The following is a 6,165-nucleotide window of genomic DNA, read 5'->3' as shown; positions in this document are numbered from 1 at the left end:
TAAATTTCAAACAATAAAATAAAATAGAACAAATTTAAGAAAATAACATACTAGTTACAATAAATAAATATTTCTAATATTTATAACAAATGTTATTATTAAACTAAGAATTATTAAGGCAAGTACTCGCCACTATGTGGCACTTGTTGTATGTAATGCTTGGTTAATTTTATATCCATGATTGAAGGATATTTCAAAGCTTTCTTAGGTTGGAGTCTCATGGGAAGGGCTTGGGCTCTATTTTTATGGAAAAATGGGTCCCATGATTTTATTTTTTTGGCTACACGATTATTTGGAATCTTATCCTAAAAAGTATAAGCTCCTAAGTTTTAGATTTTCATTTTTGAGTGGGTGCAAATGGAGTGGGGAGGGATGATTTATGCCACTTGTCAATTTCCTTCAATTTAGGAACTTAAATTTTTAAGCAGAAGTGCAATACAAATTTTCATGAGACCAGCCGCTTAAAAAATTCCTAAAAAATCTCTGTAGCACCTGCTCTATTTTTAGGAAGGTCCTCCATAAGACCCAACCTTATTGTAAAGTACTATCTTATCTATATTGAAGTTTTTTTTTTGCAATTTAATATAAAAGATGGGCTTGGATCTTTTAATTTATTTGTGAGATCCGAAAATAATGGGCATACATGTCTAGTTAATGAAGCACTTTAAAGCGCCAATTATTCAAGATGTGGAATAGGGATCTTCAAAAATTTGGAATGATCGCCTTTTCTCTCCAGTGATTGGAATTCCCCCTTAATTTCAGAAACGATTTTTCCCCTATCTTTTAGCTCGAGGGTAAACACTTATCATACAAATTTGTCTTTGATATATCTATGGGTTTATTATTATTAGTAATTATTAATGCATTCATTAGCTTTTTATTAAAAAATTTATATCGTGTATTTTAAAAATAAAATAAAAATCAAAGTTAAATTATCTCTCATTTTATTGGATGAAATATGAATACTTTTATAAGTGTGATGAAAGCTATAGGACCTTTTAGCTTATTTGTTTTGACTATAAAAAGAGTTATTTTTTATTACTATTTTTCGATATGAACACTCTTATAATTGTGATGCAAGCCATGGATTTTTTTTATTTTGATTATGAAATAAGTTATTTTCAATGTCATTATTTATTGTTTTATTTGATAAATGACATTATTTTTCATGTAAAAGATAGTTGAGGAATATATATATATAATTTTAATTTATTGAAATCATGAAAATACAAGAAATTTAATTAAAATAATTGATAATATAAATAAATTTTACATCTATTAATTTATAATTCTTTAGAATAAAAATAGGTTTAATCTTTTAACTTTTGAGTTTTGACTATAAAAAAAGTTATTTCCATATCACTATTTATCTATCATCCTATTTCATGAATAATATGAACACTCTTATAAGTGGTGATGTAAGCTATGAAATTTTTGAACTTTTTTATTTTGACTATAAAAAAAAGTTATTTTCAATGTCAAAATTTATTGTTTTATTTTATAAATGACATTATTTTGTATTTAAAGGATTGTTGACTAATTACGTCGAAGGGGTCTCCTATCTGAAAATGCACAACCTCAAATTTCCCATTCACGACTGATATCATCCAGTAGACAATGCAAGATGATTGCATTCATCGTAGCCCTCCATCATCATCACACTACAGAGTAATGAATAACTAGCAATTGCACCTTGGTGTGCAATGGGTATGCCGAATAAGTGTGGAAGTTCAATTGGATTTTTCTTTGGTCTATATTTTTTATACATTTGTGTTGTGCATAATGTGAATTGGTAGGTCATTTGTCAAATGATGTTGTTTGTTCAACAAATATCTCAATGGAGAAATGATAATAAAAATAGAAGCTTTGAATCAAGAAGATAATTAGGGTCCGTTACTGATAGGCTCATATTATGTTTGAATAGTGAAAGAGGGAACAACGAGAGAGTTAAAGGTGGGAGAATGAGATAGAGGGGTAAGCAAATAGAGATAGAACTAGAGATGGACAAAGAGAGGGATATGGAGAGGAGAGGGAGAAATAAAGAGAGAGGGGACAAAGATGGGAGAGAAATGTAGAGAAAGGAAGAGATATGAAGTGATATATAGAGAAAGTTACATAGGGGGAGATATATAGAGGTGGAGAGAGAGTTAAAGGAATAGTAAGTTGTACATAAAAAAATTATCTCCTTGGGAAGCTTTCAATGAATTACATTTCGAGTGGTGGAAATAGCTAGCAAAAATTGAAAAGTATAGAACAAGTGTCTCATACTTTTCCTTCTCATGTTTTTAGATAACGCTATACTCTCATTTCTTTGTCTGAATGTCAGATGATATGTTGTGTATTTTCTTCATCCACATTTTTGTGATGAAGCCTAATAACACTAGGCAGATCTAGATCATGTTCAGGAATAGAGATCTAGGAAACAAATATATTGTACAGATCTTTTGCCATTGTTATTCAGTTAGAATCTCCCTCGAGATGCTTTCCTCTGCACATTTTTATAGACTCATCTAGGTTTGAAGCTTCAAGTGAAATTCCTTTATTGACTTTGACGATAAGATAATTAAAGAGTTTTAAAGTAATTAGAAATTTTGGTCACTTTACAATGCCAACGGTTGGCCAAATGTTGTCAGGATAGCATTTAGATAGAGATAGCAGGGGCAAGAGAGTGAGAGAGAAAGAAGATTATTACGATAAGTAATATAAAAAGAGAGGTACAAAGAAAGGGATAGAGATACAGAGGGAAAAAGATAGAGAGATAGAGAGGGAGATAGGTATAAACAAAAAGATAGATAGGGAGATAGGTATAAACAAAAAGAGGAGTGTAGAGAGATAGAAAGATGAAATGATTGGGAGAGAAGGAGGGATTCATAGAAAGAGGGAAATATGGGAAAGAAAGGATAGATATAGAGATAGATATAACATGGTAAAAATAGAGTGGGTGAGAGATATGTAAGGAGGGAAAAGGGTGAAAGAGATAGAGAGAGATAGAGAGGCAGAGAGATGGATATAGAGAGAAAATAGGAGGGATGAAGGGAGAGATGAATTGAATAAGAGAGAAAGGTACAGAGGGAGAGATATATAAAGGGGAATTTTGAGAGAGAGAGAGAGAGAGAGAGAGAGAGAGAGAGAGAGAGAGAGAGAGAGAGAGAGAGAGAGAGAGAGAGAGAGAGAGAGAGATTGATCATGGGCCTCCAAGCTAATAATGAAATATTCCTCTTACTTGTATCATAAAAATAATGACATGTTAGTCTACCCACCAACTTGGGTACCCCATTTTGACATTACTCTTCCATCCAAAGATACTTTATGACATGCATCATACATTGTCATGATGTTGGTCACAATTGTCCAATTTGTACATCCCTAAAATCATGTTGTTACATGCATTGTAAAATCTCTCACAATATTGTAGATGCTCTTATATACATCTTACATCACATAATTCTTTACATATTCTCATACATCATATAAAGGCCTACCTATGTTATAATGGCCAATAAATAGGTGGTAGAACTCACTTGCCAAATAAAATAATTGCAAGGAGTATGAAAAATATAATCCCAACACCTAGAATATTAGTAATTTGACAAATCTATCAACTTCTAGATGGATATTTCATAGGCAATGTAATTTATAGATCTATTTCATGCCTATGGTTGATTTGAACATGAGAAACATGGAGAATAGAGATGTAAGAACACCTTGAGAGCTTCTTATAGAAGAATCTATTAGACTTAGTAAAATAGAAGGCTAGAGAAGGTGATTCTCTTATCTACTATTTTTGGTGAATAAAAGGGTAGAGAAGATAAGAGGAATGAAAATGCTTGATATAAATCCCTAATATTTTAAATGAAGAATAATAAGAAGTGGAAATAGTTAGTCAATAATATTGATTTGCTAATATGAATCTAAGATAATAGATAATCATAAGTGAAATATTGGTTGATCTTGTTCTAACAATTCAAAAATTATGATATTAATAGAATCTTAATATGAACAAGGACTAATAAAAAAAATCCCTTCAAATGTAAGAAAAAATTCATTCTTATGACTTTCAAGTGCATGTCAAAGTGTTTGTATTAAAAATAATATTAAACTATTCAAAAATTTATATTACAAATAGACATGTATATATGGATATATTAATCTATGTGTGAAGAACATAGTGTTATTGATATATCTAATAATTTTGTTCTTTATTAAGTCTATTATTAATTAAATATTGAAAATGAAATAAAGATAACTCTTCTTTCAAAATATTAACTATTGCAAAATTTATAATAAATCATTTATGTTACATAAATATTTAAAAACTCTATCAAAGAAGAGTTTGGTTTTAAAATCAGAAGTAATATGATAGTCTAACCACTTGTAACTCAATTATCCCCATTAACTACATTAAGTGGGAAAAAATAATCATTTTCACTTTTTAATCTCTATCTTTATTTTGATTTTATAAGATTAAAAAAAACTTATTTTAAGAGACCTATACTATATTAGATTGATTTGTGTCACAATCAAACTTAGAGAGACCCAACACTATAAATGTTGTTTTGAGGTTTCTTTCCTTCTTTCTTCATTCACTAGGGGAAGAGCACCATTAGGCGTCATAGCTAACTTCTTGCACCCATAGATTCTAAACAGTACATCGGATTTTGATTTTTTTTTTTTAGTTGTCTTCGTATGCGACTTAACTGCTTATAGCTATTGATTTGGCTTCTAGGTAGTAATGATGCACATTGTGGAATCAATTATGCGCACAAAGGTCAAAAGTACACATTTCAAAGTGTCGCCTGATACCTAACTAAAGATGTTCCAGTAACCGTCAACTCAAAATCGCTAGTACTTATTGACAAATGCCCCAATAGTGGTGCACAAATGTTCCAATAGTGGTACACAAATGGGACAAATGTTCCAATAGTTGTGCACAAATAGGCCAATTAATTACAAAAAATGATCAGTTATTGATACAAAACAAATTTATTAATGATGTTTTCACTGTGATGCCTATTAGGGAGTCAACATGATAATAAGGTGACAGGTTATTGAAACTATATTATCTATTGATGCTCTTCCCCTATAAATGCTACCTGTGACATATTGACATGTTTTATCTTAATCATATTGGTACCAACATGTGAGTGCTCAGGAGACGTTCTTACTCTGGGAGAGTCTGAAGCATAAAACCAGACCGTAATTTCAGAGAAAGGTACGTTTGCGTGCCTACATACAAGTTGGTGCAAACATGTGAGTGCTCAGGACCAACTTGTATGTGGGCATCGGGTATGCCCAAATACCAGTCAAAACTGCAGTTTGGGTGGCAAACAGAGAGGCTCCTCTCCTCTATGATTCATGTCTGGTGTTTTGAAACTGTCCACAGATGGATATCTCAGCTTGTTTGATTCAGAGGACCAATTCCTTTGCTCCATTATGAAGGCCCAGAAAGGTTAAGCAACCCTAGTTAAGATATTGGAAAATGGTAATCTGGTTATGTTAGGCCAGCAGAACAAGAGTGAGAATGTTTGGGAGAGCTTCGATTACCCAGGAGATACCTGGTTAACTGAGATGAAGATGTGGAAAGGCACGAGACTACCGTCCTGGAAGGGCACAGTGGATCCATCACTGGGGCCCTTCTCTTTAGGAATGGATCCACCATTCCTTGTGTATGAATTGCAGGCGCAGTGGATCCATCACTGGGCCCTTCTCTTTAGGAATGGATCCATCACTGGGCCCTTGTGTACGAATTGCAGGATATCCGTGGATGCACTCTCTTTCCTTTGCCCGGTGGAAATGACAAGGTAGAAATAAATGCAATTTGGAGGATTAGTTGAATGTGTTGTACTTCATAAATATATAAAAGATATAATATGTTTTATATGTTTTATTTTTGTTTAATTTTTGAAATTTATAAAAAAGGCAAATAATGATTAAAAATTGGCCCTTCTCTATATATTACAATGACTATGTTATTATATATTCTTATATATAATGAAACAAGCTTAGATACTTCTTCATAAATTAAATACTTGTTATGTTCAATATGCAATTTATTTGATAACTTAAGTTTTATCTAATTTTATTTATTTTTGATGTTTTTGTTATTTATTTTTTATTATTGTTATTTTTGTCTTTGAAATTGATATGATCAATTTTGTGGTATGT

This window comes from Cryptomeria japonica, chromosome 8 (genome assembly GCF_030272615.1).
Source record: "Cryptomeria japonica chromosome 8, Sugi_1.0, whole genome shotgun sequence".
Classification (NCBI taxonomy): Eukaryota; Viridiplantae; Streptophyta; class Pinopsida; order Cupressales; family Cupressaceae; genus Cryptomeria; species Cryptomeria japonica.
Note: the sequence above shows the minus strand (reverse complement) of the source record.